Here is a 21,430-nt window from a genome sequence, read left to right as displayed (position 1 = left end):
TCAGGAGCCGGCTGGGAAGATTGCAGAGGCGGCCAGGCGCGCCTTCCCACGGACACGGGTCGCTCCCGGGCATCGAGGCGCGAAGTGCCTCTGTCCTCCGCCGTAAGGCCCGGCCGCTGCCGGCTCCCGCTCCTCCGCTGTGCCCCGCCGCTGCCTTCCTCGGGGAAGCGGAGCCCTCGGGACGCCTCTGCTGCCCGCCTGCCTGCCTGCCTGCCTCCTCCCAGCCGGGCGCACCTGCCGAGCGCGGCGCGGCTCCTCCTGGGGCGTCCGGCGGGGGGCCTGGGCAGGGCGGGCTCCTCCCGGGGGCGTCCGCGTCCCGCTCGCTGCCTCCGCCCGCCCGGCTCCCTCCCTCGCTGCCTCCGCCCGCCCGGCTGGTCACATGGGGGTGGGACTGGGGGGGGGGGGCGCTTAAAAGCGCCTCTGCCTCGCTCCGCCGCTCGCTTCGCAGCTGGTGCGGGAGAGGCGCCGCCGCTGCCACCGCCGCTCCTGCCTCCAGCGCCGCCGGGAAGGAGAAGGCAGCGAGCGGGCGAGCGAGCGGGCGGGCGAGGCGGGCAGCCCCGGGGCGAGCGGCCCAGCCGGAGCGCTGGCGAGCCGGGCGCGCCGAGGACGCGGGGCGGACGCGGTGAGTGTGTGCCGGGCAGAAGGGGAAGGGGCGTCCGTCGGTCCTGGCGGCCCCTGCTTCGCCTGCCGCTCCCCGCCCAGCCCAGCCCCGAACGGCAACTTTGGCCCCGGGGAGAGGCAAGGCGTGGCGGCCAAATGGGCTGGGGGTCCCGGCGGGGAAGGGGCGTCCGTCCTGGCGGTGCCTGCCTGCCTGCCCGGGCTGCTTGCTCTGCCACCGGAGCCCGAAAGGCAACTTTGGCCCTGGGGGGGGGGGGGAGCCGAGGCGTGGCGGCAGAATCAAGGGGAGGGGGTCCCGGGGAAGGGGAAGGGGCGTCCGCCCTGGCGGTCCCTGCTTCGCCTGCTCGGCCGCCGAAGCCCCAAAGGCAACTTTGCTCGGGGGGGGGGGGGATGGACGGGGAGGCGAGGCGAGGGGTGGCGGCAAAATGGGGAAGGGTCCCGACTGGACTCAGGTAGCTGTGGGGTCTTTCTGCCTCCCCCCCCCACGCCCTCCTCCCCCCCCCCCACAAGCCGGTCGATTGATTGTGCCAGCCGCCGGCTCTCCTTGCCGCCCTGGCGGTGGGGGGGGGGGCGCCGGGGGTCTCCGGGGCTCAGCCTTGCAAGGGACCGAGAGTGACAAGCGCGGGCTGGCAGCGGCAGCAGCAGCAGGTTCATCCTCCCCAGCTCTGCCCTGCCAGCAGCAAAGCCACTTCGGCCGCTCCGGTGCCCCCCCCCCCCCCAGGATTGCTCCTAAAAGCTGGGAGGCGGGGGCGAGAGAGATGAAGGGGCTCAACCGCGACCCCCCCTCCAAAAAGACAAAAGAAAGGCGGGGGGGGGCTGAGGCTTCTGCGTGCAGCGGACTGATGGGCGAGGGGAGCGCCCGAGGTCGGTGTCCCTGCGGCGCCCCCTCCCCCTCCCGCTCCCTCTCCTTCGGGTCTCCTTCCAGCTGCCGCGGATCAGCCCGGCTTACCCTCCGGAGAGAGCCGGGGGGCTGGCAAGCGGTTGGCCGCCCCCGCTTTGCAGAGCCCCGCTTCGCTAGGCGAAGACCCGCCGCTCAATGGCAGAAAGAAACGAGGCGTCTCTGCCCGTAAACGCTCCCTTCTCCCGCTCCGCCAAAAAAGACCCTCTCTTGCCTGAGAAGGAAGGAAGGCAGGAAGGCAGGCAGGCAGGCAGGCAGGAAAGAAGGAAGGAAGGAGAGGGAAGGAAGGAAGGAAGGAAGGAAGGAAGGAAGGAAGGAAGGAAGGAAGGAAACGCCCCCCCCCCCCCCCCATTCATGCTTGCGACTTGGCAGAAGATTCCTGGTAGAAGTTGGGGAGGGCTGCTGCTACTCCGGACAAGCTCTTGCTTCAGAGCTCTCTGGAGTAAGGACCAGTTTGGGAAGCAAGAATAGCCCTCTCCTCATTTTCTCCCCTGAATTTCCATTCGCGACAAACGGAGGGGAAAAATTGCTGGGGATAATATTGTATTTAAGTCAAATAAAGCCCAGCTTCTGAGAAGTTTAACCTGCTCCTGTTTGGAGAAATATTTAGGATTTTGTCTTGTTCTCTTAAGGAGAGAATGAGGGGTCTCTCACCCCACCCTCTGTCTGTCCCACCTTTTAAGGAGCAAAACGGCCGGCCAGCTGCATGCGTGCAAGTCAAAGGCAAAATTTTGTGCTCGGGTTTTAATTCCTTTCCAAGTTGCTTCAGGGGTGTGGTGGGGGAGAGGCCAAGCCTCACTACACAGAAGTATTTTATAAACCAGGGAAGTTTTTTTTTTTCCCCTTCCCCTGGACAGTTAGCAAACAGAAAGCAGCAGCTTTGGGCATCTTGCAGATTTTTTTAAAGAAATATCTCGCTTTCAATGCTGGTTCTCTGTTTTTCTCAACTCTCCTCAACTGTCTGTTGGCCGCCCTTCACTTCCAGGATTGTTACTGGTTTTTCTTCTTCTTTGAGTCCATTTGTGTGTGTGTGGGGGGGAATTTTGAGTCTGGCATTAGAGAAAGGCGTGGGTTGCAAGGGGAAGCAGGCAGGCAAGCAGGCCGCGTAAGAGACGGAAAGGCAAAGTTATAAGGAAACAAAACCTCTTGCGTTGAAAAACAGAAGTTCTGAGGAATCCCCCAATCGATCGGCTTGGTCCTTTGCAAAGAAGTGATCTTGGTGAGAATGATGTGGGTGGGGGCCCCTCCTCCCTCGAGACCTGATCTGGATCAGATTAAGAGCTTAAATTGCAAAGCAGAAATTTGTCGGTTGTCCGTGGCTCTCTCCCAAAGATGCTGTTAAGATGCTTTCAGGTGCTACGGAGTGCATAGGGTAGGAAAAGCTCAGGATTTCTCTCCGTGGCCTCTCCTGCCTTGATGGGTCAGCTGGGTCCCACTGGATCCCTTGAGGGCTGGGGGAGCGGAGAGCTTTTAGCTGGGAAGATCCCATTTCCTGGACTCCAGCTCCTCCTTGTAAACATGGCAGGAGGGAGAGCAGGGTTCATCTGCAGTAGCAAAGCAACAGAAGGAGGCTGACGAACCCTCTCTGACTCACACCTTTTATTAAAAGGCAGGTGCTCATGTTCTCACTCAGGTGTCAGTCGGAAAGGTGCCAGCAGGCTCATCCTGACTGGCATTGTGCAGCCAAATTCATTTCCCTCCTTGCCAAGAGCAGAGAGTCCGGGCATTTGGAAGCAAAAACCCAGGGCTGCAAAACAGCTGGCAGCAAATTTGAGGCTCTCTGGGTGCTGGAAGTGGATCCATAACTACAAAAAGTCCTCGACTTATAAGCATTCGTTTAGCGACTGTTGAAAGTTACAACGGCACTGAGAAAAGTAATTTATGATCCTTTTTCACAGTTACGACTATTGCAGCATCCATTCATAGGTGATCAAAATACGGATGATTGGCAACTGGTTCCTATTTATGACAGTCGCAGTGTCCCGGGGTCACGTGATCTCGTTTTGTGACCTCCTGACAAAGTCCGTGGGGAAGCCAGATTCACTTAACAACCATGCTCCTCGCTTAGCAACTTCAGTGATTCATGTCGTAAGGAAGGTCATAAAACAGAGCCAAAGAACAGTCTTGCTTAGCAATGGAAACTTGGACTCGATTATGGTCGTATGTTGAGTACCACTTATACTCCAGGCCATTGCCTAGAGTCAACACTGACTCCATTGTGGTCGTAAGTCCAGGTTACTGTATTTTGAGATCCGTTGCCTTCCGGTCGTGAATATTTTGGAAGGGGCAGTCCAGATTCTTTGGCTGGCTGCATTTTTGGATTGGTGGCATGGGGCAATTATTTTCTTTCCCTCTTCCAGAGGTGGTGGGGTGGGTGGGACCCCACATGGCAGGCTGCCTGTGGGGTCTTCTCTGCAGGGCCGGTGCTCAAAAGTCTCAGCCGTTCAGCTTGTTGGGCTTTTTTCCCCCTAAGAGAAGGAAGTTTGATTCCGTTAATGGGGTTTCTAAGAAATCGGGGAAGCGGTGCCGAGAAACAAAAGGAAGAATTGGCTGAGTGGGCTGTTTGTAAAATAGCAGGCATGGACGGAAGCCTGATCCGGCATTGAAAAGGGCACATTTTCCTGCTGCTGGGAATGACAGGTTGTTTTTTTCCTTCCTTCCTCTTCTGGAATTGTGCCTGGCATTTTGCAATTCCTTGCAAATAGTCCCAAAGGTGCTTTTTCAGAAGGCAACTGGACTTTGTGTGTTTTTTTTCTCAAAGACATTTCGCTTCTCATCCAAGAAGCTTCTTCAGTTCTTCAGAACTGAATAGGGTTTGAACTGAAGAAGCTTCTTGGATGAGAAGCGAAAAGTCTTCAAGGGAAAACAAGGTCCAGTTGCTTTTAGAAAATGCACTTTTGGGACAACCATGACCTTGGATGACTGGGAACCTCCACAGACATTTGCAAAAAGGAATTGTTCTTTGCAGTTGGCATCTACTCTGTGCGTGTAGTAAACAGCTTTGGATCACCAGGGTGGCGTGTTGATCTGGGGCCTGGAGAAGGCCAAGAGGGAGGCCTCCCCCCCCCCCTCACAAGACCTGGAAAGGGGGGCTCAATTCAGACAATTTGTACGGGGGGGGGGGGGGGAGTTGTTTCTTGATTGCTTTTGATGGCTGCCAACTCTAGAGACCTTTGCAGCTGAGAGGCTTGAAATGATAGGGAGAGGATGGGAATTCCTCCTGAGCTGCTCTGGGTCCTTAAATCATATTGCAGCTGCTGGGAAGGCAGAACGGCAGAGTTGGAAGGGTCCACCCCCCTGCTCAAGCAGGAGATCATATTCAATTTGAGACAAGTGGCTGTCTGGTCTCTTCTTAAAAACCTCCAGTGTTGGAGCACCCACAGCCTCTGGGGGCAAATTAGGACGTTCCTCTGCTTGCCTTCAAGAAGCTGACCCCCTTTCAGCTTTTCCTGCCAAAGAGAAAATGCCACTTGATTATCTACTCCATGGAGAACAAGCGGGGTGTTCCCCAGCCATCCTGCCTGGGAGAGCTTGGCCATCCCCAGTGGGCTCCTTCCTCTTAAAATCCAAAGAGGGCTCTGCTTTCCTATTATGGGATGGAGCGGCGCTGATCACTTTGCAATATTTGGAGCTGGGATTGGGGGAGGGGGAGGGAGGGGGGGCTTGGCTGTGGATCAATGCCAAGTTTGGCAGGATTCCTGGCCTTGCAGAAATAATGGACTGGATGTGGGCCAGTAAACCCAGACGCAATCTATAGAAGACGAGGATGCTGCGAGTCGATAGAGTGTCTGCCTGCCTTGGGGGGTGGGGGGTGTTGGTCTTCCGGGGGGGGGTTGAGCTCCTCCAGGCACCAAGTTTGCAGCTGGGCGTCCTTTATGCTCCAGGCATCTCACTGGAGATGCGCTGCGGGTGGATGGCGGTGCAGAAATCTTGCTTGCCAGCTCCGAGTGGCTCCTCCGTCCGTCTCCTTGGATTCCTGCAGGGGTCTCTGGGGTTGAAAAGGAGGCAGGAACATGGAACCAAAATCAGACAGGAGGCTATATGGAGTGCCTGGAGGCTATTAAAGGCCTGCAGACTAAAACACATGAAGAACGGGTGCAGAAACTGGGTGCATCGAGTCTAATGTAGAGAAGGGCTAGGGGTGACATGTTAGCAGTCTTCCAATATTTGAGAAGCTGCCCCAAAGAAGAGGGAGTCAAGTTATTCTCCAAAGCACAGAAGGCAGGAGAAGAAGCAACGGATGGAAACTAACCAAGGAGAGAAGCCACCTGGAATTAAGGAGAAACTTCCTAACAATTAACCAGTGGAACCGTTTGCCACCAGAAGTTGTGGGTGCTCCATCACTGGAGTTCTTTAAGAAGAGGCTGGACAGTCACCTGTCTGAAATGGCATAGGGTCTCCTGCTTGAGCAGGGGATTGGAATAGAGGACCTCCAAGGTCCCTTCCAACTCTGTTATTCTGTTACTTAATCGATGGAGCAGCTTGCCTTCAGTAGTCTGGAGGGTTTTAAGGAGAGACTGGATAGCCACAGAAATAGTATTGTGTCTCCTGCTCAAGCAGTGGGTTGGACTAGAAGACCTCCAAGGTCCCTTCCAGCTCTATTCTGACTTGAGTATGACTGAGCAAAGCAGCATCCAGTTGCGATTCGTGTCTGCATCTCACATGAACCTTCAGATCTGCTGCCCAACCGGCAGTTTTCCAAAGGCTGTTCTTGGAGAGGGCCATTTAAAGTAGGGTCTCATCCCGGGGAGCTTCTTCTGAGTTTTAGGGGTGCTGGGGGTGCACCTCTTTATTCTCTGGCACTTTCCCCCTCTTTGGCGTTAACGTGCGATCTCTCTGTGGCTTCCTTTGCTTTCATTCTGTACCAGGCTTCGTTTCCCCTGTTAAATTCCTTGCTTGCTTAATGGGAGCGAGGGGGGGTTGGGGCTCATTGTCAGCTTCCCCCCCTCCTCCCCAGGGATCCCTTGAGGTCTGCTCTGCAAATCCTGTTAGTAAAGATGATTTTTAAAAGTTTGGCGTCTCCACTGCGTTGAGAAGGAGAGCGAGGTCTGGAGAGGCCAGTCTTGGGGGGGGGGGGGGAGACACATGAGAGCAGTCTTCCAATATTTGAGGGGCTGCCACAAAGAGGAGGGAGTCAAGCTATTCTCCAAAGCAGCAGAAGGCAGGACAAGAACCAATGGATGGAAACTAGTCAGGGAGAGAAGCACCCTGGAATTAAGGAGAAACTTCCTAACAATGAGGACAATTAACCAGTGGAGCTGCTTGCCACAGGAAGTCATGGGTGCTTCATCGCTGGAGGCTTTTAAGGAAAGACTGGACTGCCATTGGTTGTGGAATGGTATAGGGTTTCCTGTTTGAGCAGGGGGTTGGACTAGAAGACCTCCAAGGTCCCTTCCAGCTCTATTCTGATTGAGACGTTGGGATGGGCAAAGCAGAGCTGGTTGGAGTGAGGCGGGGAGCAGCACATGGCCAGCTCAGATGAGGCCGAGGGGTGGGGTCTCTCCGGCTTTGACCCGAGGGGCGCCGTCCAAATTCCTGGAATGTGGAGGCTTTCCCACATTTCTGCCTTGGGAGCGCGTGGCTTAATCCTGGCAGGCGGGCATCCCCGAGGCTCACAGGAAGCGTTTTCATCTGCTCGAGAGGATATTGATTCCCCTTTAACCCCCTTCCAGCATGGAGGGAATTTTGCTCCTCCGGCATTGCAGCCCCTGCAGCAGAGCTTTTAAGAGACAAAAAAGCCACTTGAGGAATATTTAAATTTTAAATCATCGCTCCGGAATAAAATAAAAAAAAAAAAGGAATTGATCACCTGCGTTTTGAATTAATGAAGCAGCAAAGCAGTGGCTTTGCCCTTAATGAGATGCAGAAGCAGAGCTGGAGAGGCGGTGATGTCAGCCCTTTTGCTGAGTTATGACAGCCAGTGACACCATCAGGGCAGGGGTGGGGGGCAGAAATGTGAGGCCCCCCCCCCAAAAAAAAAAACTTCCATGGGTTTAGCTTTGACCTAAAGCATTCTGCTCAGATTTGCAAGCTCCCAGCTGGGCAAGGAAAGCCAGAGCAGCCACAGCATTCAGGATGGGCATCCCTGGCATTAAAGCCTCTTCTACCAATCACAGAATGGGAATGAACCCTGGAGGTCTTCTAGTCCAGCCCTCTGGCTAAGCAGGAGAACCTAACTTGTCTGAAATGGTAGAGGGGGTTGGACCAGAAGACAGCTTGCCTTCAGAAGTTGTGGGAGCTTCATCACTGGAGGCTTTCAGGAAGAGACTGGACTGCCATTTGTTGGAAACGGTGTAGGGTCTCCTGCTTGGACGGGGGGTTGGACTAGATGACCTACAAGGTCCCTTCCAACTCTGTTAAGCTAATCTAAACCTTCAAGGTCCCTTCTATCTCTGTTCTGATTGATGATACCATCCCAGATGAATGGATGTCCAATCTCTTCTTAAAAACCTCCAGTGTTGGAGCATTCACAACCTCTGGTGGCAAGCTGTTCCACTGTTTATTTTATTTTATTTTTTTTAAATTTGATTTATATGCCGCCCTTCTACAGAGACTCAGGGCGGCTTACAATGCGTTAAGCAATAGCCTTCATTCGTTTGTATATTTATACAAAGTCAGTATTGCCCCCACAAACTGGGTCCTCAATTTACCTACCTTAGAAAGGATGGAAGGCTGAGTCAACCTTGAGTCTGGCAAGATTCGAACTTACTTTAATTGCAGACAGCTGGTGTTAAAATTACAGTGCCTTGTCTGCAGAGCTATCCAGGCTCTAATTGTTCTCACTGTCAGGAAATTTCTCCTTAGTTCTAGATCGCTTCTCACCTTGATTAGTTTCCATCCATTACTTCTTGTCCTGCCCTCAGGTGCTTTGAAGAATAGGTTGAGCCCCTCTTCTTTGTGGCAGCCCCTCAGATATTGGAAGACTTCTATCCTGTCTCCCCTGGTCCTTCTTTTCATTAGACTAGACATACCCAGTTCCTGCAACCATTCTTCATATGTTTTAGCCTCTGGTCCCCTAATCATCTCTATTGCTCTTCTCTGCACCCTTTCTAGAGTCTCAATATCTTTTTTCTATCAGGGAGACCAAAACTGGATGCAGGGTTCCAAGTGTGCCCTTACCAGGGCACTATAAAGCGGTACTAACGCTTCACCTGATCTTGCTTCTCTCCCTCTGTTGATGCCGCCTAGGGCTGCATTGGCTTTGGTGTAGAAGGGGATGGCCTCCCTTGCATGCCAATTGCTGGCTGTTTCCTCCAGCGCAGGACCTTCCTTCACCTTGGGCTGAGTTGGCACGCTCTGTTGGACAGCGGTGGTTGTGGGTGTGTGGCTAAGAGGACTCTTGGGAGTCAGCGAACCGAAATTGCAGGGTGGGAAGATCCTAGAGAAAGGCCATCCAACCATCCAGATGTTGACATGTGGGTGGTTTTGCCCTGAAGGATTGGCAGGACTGGCTGCTATTTTGGCTGGTAGCAAAGATCTCTCCTGCTCGGTCAGGGGTAGCTCAGCTTTTATTTACCTGCACTAAGTATTTTTAAGAAACTTTTTTCCCCCTTCTTGAAGGTTTGGAAGGGGTGAGAAAGAAAAGGGATTATTTTATGGATGATAAATGTGGTCTTGTCTCCTGATTTGTGAAGACCCGCCAGGGAAAATATGATTAACAGGCTGCTCAAATATCGGATGAGAAATTACCAAGCAAAGCAGAAAGTCTATAAATATTGGCAATGTTTGGGATTTGATAAACCGACTTGAAGGCTTATTTTGACAAAGGCGTGTTCTGTTTTACGATGGGGGCGTTTGGGAAATGGTAACCTTAGAAAATTGGTTCCAAGAGAATGACACTGTGGAAGGGCTGTGGGCTTTTTGTTGTGGGTACCCACGGAGTACCCCAATAGGGCAAGTAGAGGTAGTCTCAAGTTACGACTGTTCGTTTAGTGACTATTCGAAGTTCAATGGCACTGAAAAAAGTCACTTTGGACTGTGGCTAAAGTTTGGACACTTGGCAACTGGTTCATCTTTATTGGGGTTGCAGTGTCCCCGTGTTACGTGATCCCCTTGTATGACTTCTGATAAGCAGTCCTATGAGGAAAGAAGATTCACAAGTGTGGCAAGAGAGGTTGTGAAAGGGGGCAAAACTCACTTAATGACTGTCCTGCTCAGCAGCAGAAATTTTGGAGTCAATGGTGGTTGTAGGTTGAGGACTACCTGGGACATTATGCAGATTACAGCACTGTCATTTGGGGGAAGATGTCAATCAATCAATCAATCAATCAATCAATGAATTAGAATGCCTGCATTGGGCAAACCCAAGTATCACGGCTAGAATTTGGAATAACAGACTTGGAAGGGGCCATGAGGGTCATCTAGTCCAACCCCCTGCTCAAGCAGGAGACCCTATAGCAGTCCAGACAAATGGTTGTCCAGGCTCTTCTTAAAAACCTCCAGGGATGAAATGCCAGCATGACGCAATGATATCTGAATTGCCTGTGAGCCTCCCAGGACCTGCCCTGCTTGTGATCATCCGTCTGATCTTGTGATTGGCCTACAGCAGAAAAAGGGTGTTGAATCTTGTGATGACTTGGGGGTTTGGTAGTTGGCCATTTTCACTCTGAGCTGCTTGGTAGCTGAACCAGGCCACAAATCAGCTCATCAAAGACACTTTTGTCCTTGGGGAACATGTGGGGTGGGGTGGGGTTTGAATGCTTCTTTCTATTCGTCTTTCCCAATCTGGTGTCCTCCAGTTATTTTGGTTGCAACTCTCACAGACTCTGGGAATGATGGGAGGTGTAGTCCGGTGCTTCTGGCGGCCCCTGAGGTGAAATCTACCTTGGAAGTAAACGCCATAATCAATAGGACAGAATCTCTGTGGCTCAGGGTTGGAGGATGGGGGTCCTTGGTGCTCTCTGAGGTTGGTGGTTTCCTTGCAGATGTTTCATGACCCAACTGGGTAACATCTGTGCAAGGGAATGTGGGTTTTGTTCCCAATTGATATACAGCTCCTAGCATTGTACATTTTCTACAACCTCTTCTCCCAAATGCTATAGACCAGGGCTCTCCAACCTTGGCAACTTTAAGCCTGGAGGACTTCAACTCCCAGAATTCCCCAGCCAGCTTTCTGGGAATTGAAATCCTCCAGGCTTAAAGTTGCCAAGGTTGGAGACCCTTGCTATAGCCTTCCCAGAAGCTTGGCATTCAGACCAATCAACCACAATAGACACATAAAAATAAGCCACATTTGCACATCATTCAAAAGAGATAACAAAAAAGCTAAGAAGGAAACAAAACGGCCAGAACAAATTATCTCCAGCAGGCAACACTCAGATAAGCAGGAATTAACACCAGACAAACTATCAAGTGGAAAACAATACCCTAATTGAAGAACTACTAAGGAGCAAACATCACACTCACTCGTACTGATGATGTGACCTAGTTGGGTAATGAAACGTCTGCAAGAAAAGAACCAAATTCAGAGAGCCCCGAGGAATTTATAAACCCCATAATCTTTGCCAGTTCCAAGACAGAACGTGGGCATCAGTGCTGAACATGGGAAGTGAGCAAAGTATGTGCTCAGAGGAGTATGAATGTAACTGCTGTCCAAAACATGGAAAAACTGGTTGCTTTTCAGGAGGGGGAAAATATTCTCCTTTTGGAAAGTGGAGAATGAAGCACTTTTGACCCGAACTGCAGATCTACCTTAGGAGTCTCCTGACTTCCTTGGAGGCCCTCAGCATGGACTTAATTCTAGGACATTTGGAGGGATCTTCAAAGGTCCCTCCAAAGAAAGGAACTTAGAACACAGATCATAGAATAAGAGACCTCGGAGGTCTTCTAGTCCAGCCCCCTGCTCAAGCAGGACATCCTATACCATTTCAGACAAATGGTTGCCCAGTCTCTTTTTGAAAGCCTCCAGTGATGAACTTCTGAAAGCAAGTTACTCCATTGGTTAATTGCTCTCACCGTTAGGAAATTTCTTCTTAGTTCTAGGTTGCTTCTCTCCTTGGTTAGTTTCCACCATTGTTCCTCCTCTTGCTTTTTGATGCTTTGGAGAATAGTTTGACCTCCTCGTCTTGGTAGAAGCCCCTCAAATATCAATCATGTCTCCCCTAGTCCTTCTCTTCATTACACTAGACTTACCCAATTCCTGCAGTCAATGTTCTTCGTATGTCAAGTACGTTCTTCTTTGTACTTGAGAAGAAAAGCCCTGGAAACCCTTGCCATCCGGTCAAGACGGATTGGGAAGCTGTCAACACCTCTTTCAGGCCTGTTTATTTTTCCTTCCACCAGCTGAGGTTAGTCTTCCTTCCGAGGGGGAGGAAAAGAGCAGGCAGCTTTCTCAGGGGGCAACCAGACAGGGGCTCCGGGGAGTTAAGGAACATTCCTGTGGCGAGTGCGAGGCCCGTTATCCTCAAAGGCAGTCTGCCCCGACATCAAGGTTACTCTTATTTATGACTTATTTTCTCTATTCCCCTCCCCATTTACCCCAGTGAATACTCCAGGCAGTTAATGAAATGTAGAAAACAGAGAATAAACAGTTAAAGCATAAAAGGAAATTGATGAATGATTATATCCTGGCGAAAGAAATGCACTTTGCAGATTTTTCAGCAATGGCAAACCACTTCTCTGGAGGAAGGGGATTTTAAGCCCCTCCCCAGCAGAGCAAGAGACGACCTGTTCTCATGTGCCACAATGAAGGGGCATCTCTAAAGAGGCCCGTGGTAGACAGACCCCTTTACATCTTCACAGAGTATCCAGTTGTGATACCCACATTACAAAAAAAAAAAAAATGGTTGAGAGTTTGGGAAAAGTGCAGAGAAGAGCAACTGAGATGATTAAAGGCCTGGAGACTAAAACATATGAGGAACGGTTGCAGGATTTGGTTTGGCCAGTCTAGAGAAAAGAAGGACTAGGGGGGACATGATCAGAGGTGGGTTTCAGCAGGTTCTGACCAGTTCTGGAGAACCGGTAGCGGAAATTATGAGTAGTTCAGAGAACCGGTAGTAAAAATTCTGACTGGCCCTGCCCCCATCTATTCTCTGCCTCCCAAGTCCCAGCTGATTGGGAGGAAATGGGGATTTTGCAGTATCCTTCCAAGCCACACCCACAGAACCGGTAGTAAAAAATTTTAAACCCACCACTGGACATGATGGCAGTCTTCCAGTATTTGAGGGGCTGCCATAAAGAAGAGGAGGTCAACTTATTCTCCAAAGCACCTGAAGGCAGGACAAGAAGCAAGGGAGCTTGGAGTCCTAGTGGACAATCACTTTAACATGAGTCAGCTGTGTGCAGCAGCAGCCAGAAAAGCCAATGCAATCCTACATTGCATTAACAAAGGGATACAATCAAGATCAAGTGAGGTCCTAATACCACTCTATAAAGCCTTAGTAAGACCACACTTGGATTACTGCATCCAGTTCTGGTCACCACACTATAAAGAAGATGTTGAGACTCTAGAAAGAGTGCAGAGAAGAGCAACAAAGAGGATTAGGGGATTGGAGGCTAAAACACACGATGAACGGTTGCAGGATTTGAGTTTCGCTAGTTTAATGAAAAGAAGGACTAGGGTTGACACGATAGCAGTAGTCCTCGACTTATGGCCACAATTGAGCCAAAACTTGCACTGCTAAATGAGACGGTTGTTAAGTGAACCTTTGCTCCATTTTTCAACCTTTCTCACTACAGTTGTTAACGTGATTCACCACCGTTGTTCAGTTAGTAAGTCAGTTGTTCAGTGAGTCTGGCTTCCCCATTAATGTTGATCGTCAGACGGTCACAAAAAAGAGTTTTTCACATGACTCTGGGACACTGCGACCGTCATAAATATGAGCCGGTTACCAAGCATCTGAATTTTGATCACCTGACCACAGGGATGCTGCAAAGGTCGTAACTGTGAAAAATGGTCATAAGTCACTGTTTTTCAGTGCCATTGTAACTTTGAACGGTCACTAAACAAAGTTGTAAATCAGGGACCCTCTGTATCGCTCCTTAGTGCTTTACAGCCCTCTCTAAGCAGTTTACAATGTTGGCATCATTTTTGCCCCCAACAATCTGGGTCCCCCTTTTATTACCAACCTGGGAAGAACGGAAGGCTGCAGGCTCTTAATTGCTGCTTAGATGTTCTGCATCCAGACATGTTCGGAGCTTTTACTGGAAATTCGTTTTTATTGGACTGCTTGTAAATATTTACTCTACATAACTGGATGGAGTGGTGTAGGCTTTCCTTGCGTTGTTTAGTTTGGGAGGAAAAAAAGAAATGAAAACACCCAAGTGTTAACACAGGAATTGTCAGATCAGGATCTGAGCGAATAACTGGACACACACACAAAAAGGAAACGAGAACTTAGAGGAGATTGTTCTTGGGCAGGTTCCAGGCATCCAGTTTGACTGAATTATGTTATGCTATTAATAAACCTTACCAAGTTATGCGTTTCTAAAAATGTCTAGGGTTTTTTCTTTTGGGTTTTTTTTTTTTGGGTAGAAAAATGCAATAGCATTTTAGAGAAAAAAGGAGAAGGGGCAGGATCCTCAGGCATCCCCAGGGGTGGGACAGAGATGGGGGTCTGGGAGACAAGCTTCAATTTTTGAGTCAGATAATCATTTATGCAGTGTGTTCAAAAATCGGCCTTTTTTAAAAAAAGATTTTTATCTTGGCTCTTTTTTCAGATGATGAACATCCTCCCACAACGCAGTGAGGTGGGCTGAGTTGACAGACCAAAGTCACACAGATAGCTTTCATGCCTAAGGCGGGACTAGAACTCACTGTCTGTCTGTCTATTTGTTTGTATCTATCTATCTGCCGGTATTTATCTATAATATGCTACCCATCTTGCTGTTTGGGGCAGACTTTAAGCATAGGTAGGTAGGTAGAGAGAGAGAGATGATAGACAGACAAACAGACAGACAGACAGACAGACACTGTAGAGCAGGGGTCTCCAACCTTGGCAACTTTAAGCCTGGAGGACTTCAATTCCCAGAAAGCTGGCTGGGGAATTCTGGGAGATGAAGTCCTCTAGGTTTAAAGTTACCAAGGTTGGAGACCCTTGCCGTAGATGAGAGCGAGAGAGAGGTAGAAATATTTATTTTAAATATTGAATTTATTTGCCACCTATTTTGCCATGGGGGCTACTCTAGGTGGCTTACAACGATAAAGAGACAGACCGACAGATGAGAGAGATACATGAGAGAGAGAGGGAGACAAAGATAGATGTGTATGTGAAAGAGAGGGGGGGAGAAAGAAAGAAAAAGGAAGGAAAGAAAGAAAGGGAGGGAGAGAGAGAGAGGAAGAAAGAGAAAGGAGAGAGAGAGAGAAAAGAATAGAATTATGGGGAACTAGATGTAGAAATTGGGGCTGAATTTTCGAAAACTCCCTCTGCACCCTCTGAGGCTGAACATAACTGCTGAGATTGCGATTGATTTTCTCCTGCTGCCCTTGTCTGCTGGGATGACTGGAGGAGACGCCTGGGCTTTTATGATGAGCCTCCAAAGGAGGAGAGGCTAAATATAGCAAGCCGAGGCCCCAGCTGGTCTCCGGAGGTCGGCTCATCTAGGGATGGGGTCATAAAACCCAGGAGATCTTCTAGTCTATCCCCCTGCCTAGGACAGGACATCTCTTCAATGGAAATTTTCAAAAATAGACTGGACTACACTTGATTGCAATGATAAAAATCTCCTGCTTGCGAAGAGGCTGGACTAGAAGACCTCCAAGGTCCCTTCCACCTCTGGTATTTGGTTATTCCCCTTAGTCAGCCCAAGATTAAGACGCCTGGAGTCCTTCTTAACATTCCTTCCATTCAGTTTAACCCCAGCATCTCATTCTCCGGCGGTTTCCACCATGGGCCAAGAGAATTCCATCAACGTCAGCCAGTGTAAACAACTAAGCGGAATAAACGGACACCGCTTTGTGTCCAAATAATGGATAAAAGCAGCGATTAACTAAGTCGGTGACCTGAAACCATCCACAGGCCCAGCCAAGCAGGGGAACATCGTGAAGCAAACCGAAAGTTGCAATAAATTGTAATATTTGAATTGGTGCCTGAAAGACGGGCTGCCCAGTTTGACCAGTGCAGTTCAGCTTCCATGCATTTTCTGGGCCGCTTCCAAAAAGTTGATCGGGTTGGGTTGCAGATCCCATCAAGCGGCCCCAGGCCCGAGTAGGTTTCACCCAGGAGTAACCAGTGTGGTGCGGTTGTGCTGTGTCCTTTAGGTCGCTCTTGGCCTGTTTTTATTGACTGTGAGCCTCTGCGCTTTGCAGAGCCCAGGTTCGTTTAAAGACAGTGTGAGTCACTTAATTGCAGTGATTTGTTTAACAACCTTGGCAAAAATGGTTGTGAAATCTCACTTAAAAACCACCTTGCTTTTTAGCAAGAGAAATTCAGGTCCCAATTGTCGTCGTAAGTCGAGGACCGCCTGTAACGTCTGCTCCATCTAAGAAACCTCTCCCAGCAAGAGAAGCCAGGGATGGCGGTTGCGGCGCTCAGGAAGTCCTCGACTTACAACAGTTTGTTTAGTGACTGTTCAAAGTTACAACGGCACTGAAAAAAAGGACTTGAAAATTAGAATTTTTGTAGATTTTCACAGTTAACGACCATTGCAGCATCCCCATGGTCATGTGATCAAAATTCAGACGCTTGGCAACTGACTCATACTTATGACGGTCGCAGTGTCCCAGGGTCACATGACCCCCCTTTTGTGACCTTCTGTCAAGCAAAGTCAATGGGGAAGCTGGATTCACTTAACAACAATTTGACTAATTTAACAACTACAATGATTCACTTAACAACTGCAGCAAGGAAGGTCGTAAAATAGGGCAAAATTCACTTAACAAATGTCTTGCTTAGCAACAGACTCCGTGGTGGTCATAAGTCGAGGACTACCTGTATTTAGTGAGTTGGATCTTGCTAGCAGTTCTCGGTATGTGTCCTGATGGATGGAGAGCTTGCCAGTGGGCCCAGATGTCTGCTCACAGTTCCCTGGCGTATTTTGCCCCACCTTCCCCATCTGCCACCTCCACATGTCTTGGACTACAATGTACATCATCCCCAGCCAGCAGTAATATGGGCTTGTTAGCAGGGGGATGACCAACGTTCTGTGCAAGGCGTAGCAGACCAGCCCTCATCAAAGCAGAACCGTCTGCGGAGGCATTTCAGTGAGAATTCCTGTGCCAAGTGGAGGGTTGAGCTGGATGACCTCAGGAACCCCCTTCCAGGGAGAGTTTTCTAGGCACAGCTGGAAGGATCACGCACAAGAGTTGAGGAAGCCGAAGCCGGTGGAGCTTTCTGGGCCATTTAGGGACCCCGTCCCCATTGCCAGGAGAGATTTGCCCACTGCAAAATATCCCGTGTGCCTCTGGGCTGGTTGCCCAGCCCTGCCCACTGCCTGGCATGACTTAGCAGCGTGAGGTAGTGAAGAGCAGGGGGCTCCTGATGGCCCCTGGCTCTGCCTTCCTCGCCCAGCCAGTGGCCCAGACGATTCCCCTACTGGGGTCCCCCCACCTTCGCCAGCTCCGCCGATGTCCAGAAACCCGAAGTTGCTGGCTGCCGTGCCGCCGGTGAACCAGCGTGGAAGGGAGGCTGCGCGGTGGCGGATGGGCTCGCCTGAGCATTTGTTGAACTCTTTCCCGGCACGACAAAGGCCTCCTTGTCTCCTCCGTCAGCAAGCGGGACCCCTATTGTCCTGGGGGCACCGCGAACCTGCCGAGCCCGCCGGCAGGGCGGGTGAGTTCGGGGAGCCGTTGGCCAAGTCCGGCCAAGGCTTAAGACTGCTGGGTTGTGGGGGTTCGTGTGGGGGAGGAGTTGTCTTCCAAACAATGCACCGGAGCAAGCGGGGTTTGTGCTGTGTGCAGCGCAAGGAACGTGTTGGCTTTTGGAGGCTTGTCTCCGAATGGCTCAGCGTGAGTCTCTCTGCACATGCTTTTGGGTGGCAGAGCTAAAAGTGCAGGCAAAGGGCTGTTGGTGCAGGCTTTTGGGGTGTGTGTGTGTGTGTGTGTGTGTGTGTGTAGCTTCCTGTGCAGTTTAAGGTGTTGTAAATTGTCGGTCCAAATCCCTGTGATCTCGAGTTTGAGCTGGTTAAGGAGGCCTGTAGTCTCCAGGAATCCCCTGATCCAAGGGATGAAGCAGCCGCCCCCATGATAGCAACTGAAGGGTGTGGGGGGGGGGTCAGCCCTGCCCCATTTCTGAGTGCGTCCAAGCCAAGAGTGGGGTCCTCTGCTCCCACCCAGCTTCTGGATATGCGGCTGCTTTGATTGCTCTGCTTTTACTCACCCAAAGGGGATGAGAAGCCTCCGTGCACGGGAGACCGTCCGGCCGTTCGGCTGATGGGTGCAGAGAGGCGGAGGGCTGGAGGGGTGACTTTCTCTGGCAAAGGCAGCCGGCAGAGCTGGGAGACCTGCCCGAGCCTGCCCTGCAAAGAGGCTGTGAGAAGATAGGAAAGGCTGGATCCAGCCAGGCTGTGCCGAGCGCTGTGGTCTCTCTTGGCTCTCAGAATAGCCAAGAGAGTTGGAAAGGACCCTGGAGGTCTTCTAGTCCAACCTCCTGCTTAAGCAGAAAACTCTACACCATTACAGACAGGTAGCTGTCCAGCCTTTTCTTAAAAGCCTCCAGTGATGGAGCCACCCACAACTTCTGGCGAGAAGCCATTGTTCCACTAGGAAATTCCTCCTTAGTTCTACGTTGCTCCCTTCCTTGATTAGTTTCCATCCGTTGCTTCTTCTCCTGCCTTCGGGGGCTTTGGAGAAGAGGTTGGCAGCCCCTCAAATATTGGAAGACTGCTATCATGTCTCCCCTAGTCCTTCTTTTCATTAAACCAGACATGCCCAATTCAATTTTGATTGACACAGTATAAAAAAGATGTGGAGACTCTGGAAAGAGTGCAGAGAAGGGCAACCAAGATGATGAGGGGACTGGAGGCTAAAACATACGATGAACGGTTACAGGATTTGGGTATGTCTCGTTTAATGAAAAGGAGGACTAGGGGAGACACGAGAGCTGCGTTCCAATATCACAGGAGTTGCCACAAAGAAGAGGGAGTCAAGCTATTCTCCAAAGCACCTGAGGGTAGGACAAGAAATAATGGAGGCAAACTAATCAAGGAGAGAAGCAACCTGGAGTTAAGGAGAAATTTCCTGACAATCGGTGGAACATCCTGCCTTTTAGAAGTTGTGGGTGCTCCATCACTGGAGGCTTTTAAGAAGAGACTAGACAGCAATTTATCCAGAACGATACAGGGTCTCCTGCTTGAGCAGGGGGTTGGACCAGATGACCTCCAGGGTCCCTTCCAACTCTGTTATTCTGATCTGCGTTGTACTCTTCTTCCCATTTTCTATTTATCACTTCATATGCTAAGTGGAGAGTTTGTGGATGTAAATAGGGACACAATGTCCCATTGAGACTGTGATCCTTCTTGGGTCCCCCAGCAGCCCCTCAGTGCTCAGCCAGGCTGCCCGGGGCCCCTGTTGACGGGTGCCTGCATGGCGCCATGTACCCGATGACACCCCTCTGCACCCATCATCCTTTTGACATCATTGTGGCTGGTAGGAGACACGTCCACAGCCTGCCTGCCCCCTCCTTAAATGAATTCAGTAATGACACCCCGAAAACGGAGACAGGCACGTTTATAGGACATTAAGTATTTAATTGCACTGCTGTTTTGTCTGCAATTAATTAAACTATTATCGGCGTGGTACTTTTCTTCTCTGTCACTCCCAGGAAAAAGAGGTAATAAGTTGTTTTTGGACTGAAGGGAGGTCTGGAGGCCTTTGGCCACTCCTCAGAGAGCCCCCCCCCCCACTGCTGCCTTTCACCTGCTTTGCTGTTTGCCTTCCCAAGTGCTAAAAAGGGGATTCCCTCCTCAGCCGCAATTAAGGATACAGGAAGCAGCTTCCCATGGGGGTGGGGGTGCTAGGGGGGTGACCTCATCCGGCCATGCATGATGTTAATGCAGCCTGGGGGCTCAGGGCGGTGGGTGGGTGGGTGGGTGCCCGGAGCCCCAGGGTATCTGGGAGTGGAGAAGGCCAGTTTAAAAGCTGCTGCTGTCCCTTTCCCTCTCTTGCCTGGGTCTTTCAACAAGGAGGGAGGGGACAAGAAGATGCAACATCTTAATTGTGGGTTAGAATAGCTGATCGCTATTTTAACCAACAGTTAAGATGATGGGGCTTCTTGTTCCCTCTATCCTTGTTTAAATTGTTTAACTTAATTGTTTAACCAACAATTAAGTTCTATTTAAGTTCTATTTAAATAGAACTGATTGGAAGTTCTATTTAAGACATCGTGGCTTAATGTGGGTCTGTTTCCCCCCCCCTCTCTCTCCATGCATCCCTCCTCTTTGATGGTCCTCTCTGGTCATGGCCATCCCTCTGCCAGCCAATGGCAGCTCCTGCAAAGCATCTCATTTAGTCTTCTCAGTATAAGAGAACAGGATAAGAGAATAACAGAGTAGGAAGGGAGCTTAGAGGTCGTCTAGTCCAACCCACTGCCCAAGCAGAAAACCGTATAACATTTCAGACAAATGTCTGTACAGTTTCTTCTTAAAAACCTCCAGTTATGGAGCATTTACAACTTCTGGAGGGAAGCTGTTCCACTAGTTGGTTGTCCTCACAGTTAGGAAGTTTCTCCTTAGTTCCAGGTTGCTTCTCTCCTTGATGTGTTTCCATCCGTTGCTTCTTGTCCTGCCTTCAGGGGCTTTGGAGAATAAGCCAACTTTTTCCTGCTATGCTCTGCAGGAGAGGCCATCTTTCCTACTTTTCATTGCTTTAATATTTTTGTCATGCGTCTCCTTGCATTTCATCCTCCCCGCCCCCAGTCCAATTCTTCCAAAAGCTCTTTAAAAGGCCAAGGTGGCATCTCTCTGGTTGCAAGCAGAAGAAGGGGAGATGCTCCTTTCCTGAGGTCCAGACTCATGCCTGCCCCCCTTCCTGTACCAAGGGGTGCAACCAAAGGGAAGCATCCACCCCTGGACCCACGAGAAAGACAAACGCAGAAAGTCCTCCACTTATGCTCACAATTGAGCTCAAAATTTCTGTTCACTAAACAAGATCGTTGTTAAGTGAGTTTTTGCCCCATTTTACGCCTCATCTTGCCACAGTTGTTAAGTGAAGCACTGCCGTAACATGGTTGTCCAGTGAACCTGGCTGACTTGGCTTGTCAGAAGGTCGCAAAAGGGGGATCCGGGACACTGCAACCGTCACAAATGTGAATCAGTTGCCAAGCATCTGAATTTTGATCAGGTGGCCATTGGGGGTTGCTGCAAATAAGTGTGAAAAACGGTCATAAATCACTTTTTTCAGGGCCATTAACTCTGAATGGTCACTAAACGAATGGATGTAAGTCAAGGACTCTTAATTGTTGGAGCTCTCATTTCAGACCCTAATTTCATGGGGGGTCATGGAAAGGAGGGATCAAATGAATATCCCCAAACTAAAAACAACAACAGCCCTGCAATCATCCAAGAACTTGGCACCAAGCTCCTTACTGCAAAAAGCTAAGACAATGTTAGAAATGGATTCCGGTGACTGCTGGGTGTGAAACCTGAGCTCCATTGATAGGGACAGGAGATAGCAGGGTCCCAGTGTTTTGAGGGGCTGCCACAAAAATCCCCCAATATTGGAAGATGCTATTAGGGCTCCCCTAAACTTTCTCTTCCTTAGGTTAAACATAGTACACAGTTCCCTCAACCGTTCATCATACAGAGCCCTGATTCTCCTAACTGTCCTCCTTTCCTCTCTTTCTAACCTCTTAGTATTGTGGTGAGCAGAACTGTTTGCAGTATTTTAAGAAGGACTAAGGGGGACATGAGAGCAGCATCCCAGTGTTTGAGGGGCTGCCACAAAGAAGAGGGAAGGGGGTCAATTTATTCTCCAAAGCACCAGAAGACAAGACACGAAACAATGGACGGAAACTCATCAAGGAGAGAAGCAACTTGGAACTC

At 50.3% G+C, this 21,430-nt stretch overlaps 1 protein-coding gene across 2 annotated transcripts in view; it reads left to right on the top strand.

Moving 5' to 3' along the window:
• The first annotated feature begins 389 nt into the window (after positions 1-389).
• Positions 390-21,430, top strand: part of CNTFR (ciliary neurotrophic factor receptor) — a 320,495-nt gene continuing 299,454 nt past the window's right edge. The window contains exon 1 of one of the 2 annotated variants that reach the window (XM_034441950.3): positions 390-622. The gene's annotated coding sequence lies outside the window, so the exon portion shown is untranslated. The remainder of the gene's footprint in view (positions 623-21,430) is intronic. The other variant, XM_087885461.1, reaches the window with a different exon arrangement.

This window comes from Pantherophis guttatus, chromosome 2 (genome assembly GCF_059756535.1).
Source record: "Pantherophis guttatus breed Tessera chromosome 2, ASM5975653v1, whole genome shotgun sequence".
Lineage (NCBI taxonomy): Eukaryota > Metazoa > Chordata > Lepidosauria > Squamata > Colubridae > Pantherophis > Pantherophis guttatus.
Note: the sequence above shows the minus strand (reverse complement) of the source record. Positions and strands in the feature narration are given on the sequence as shown.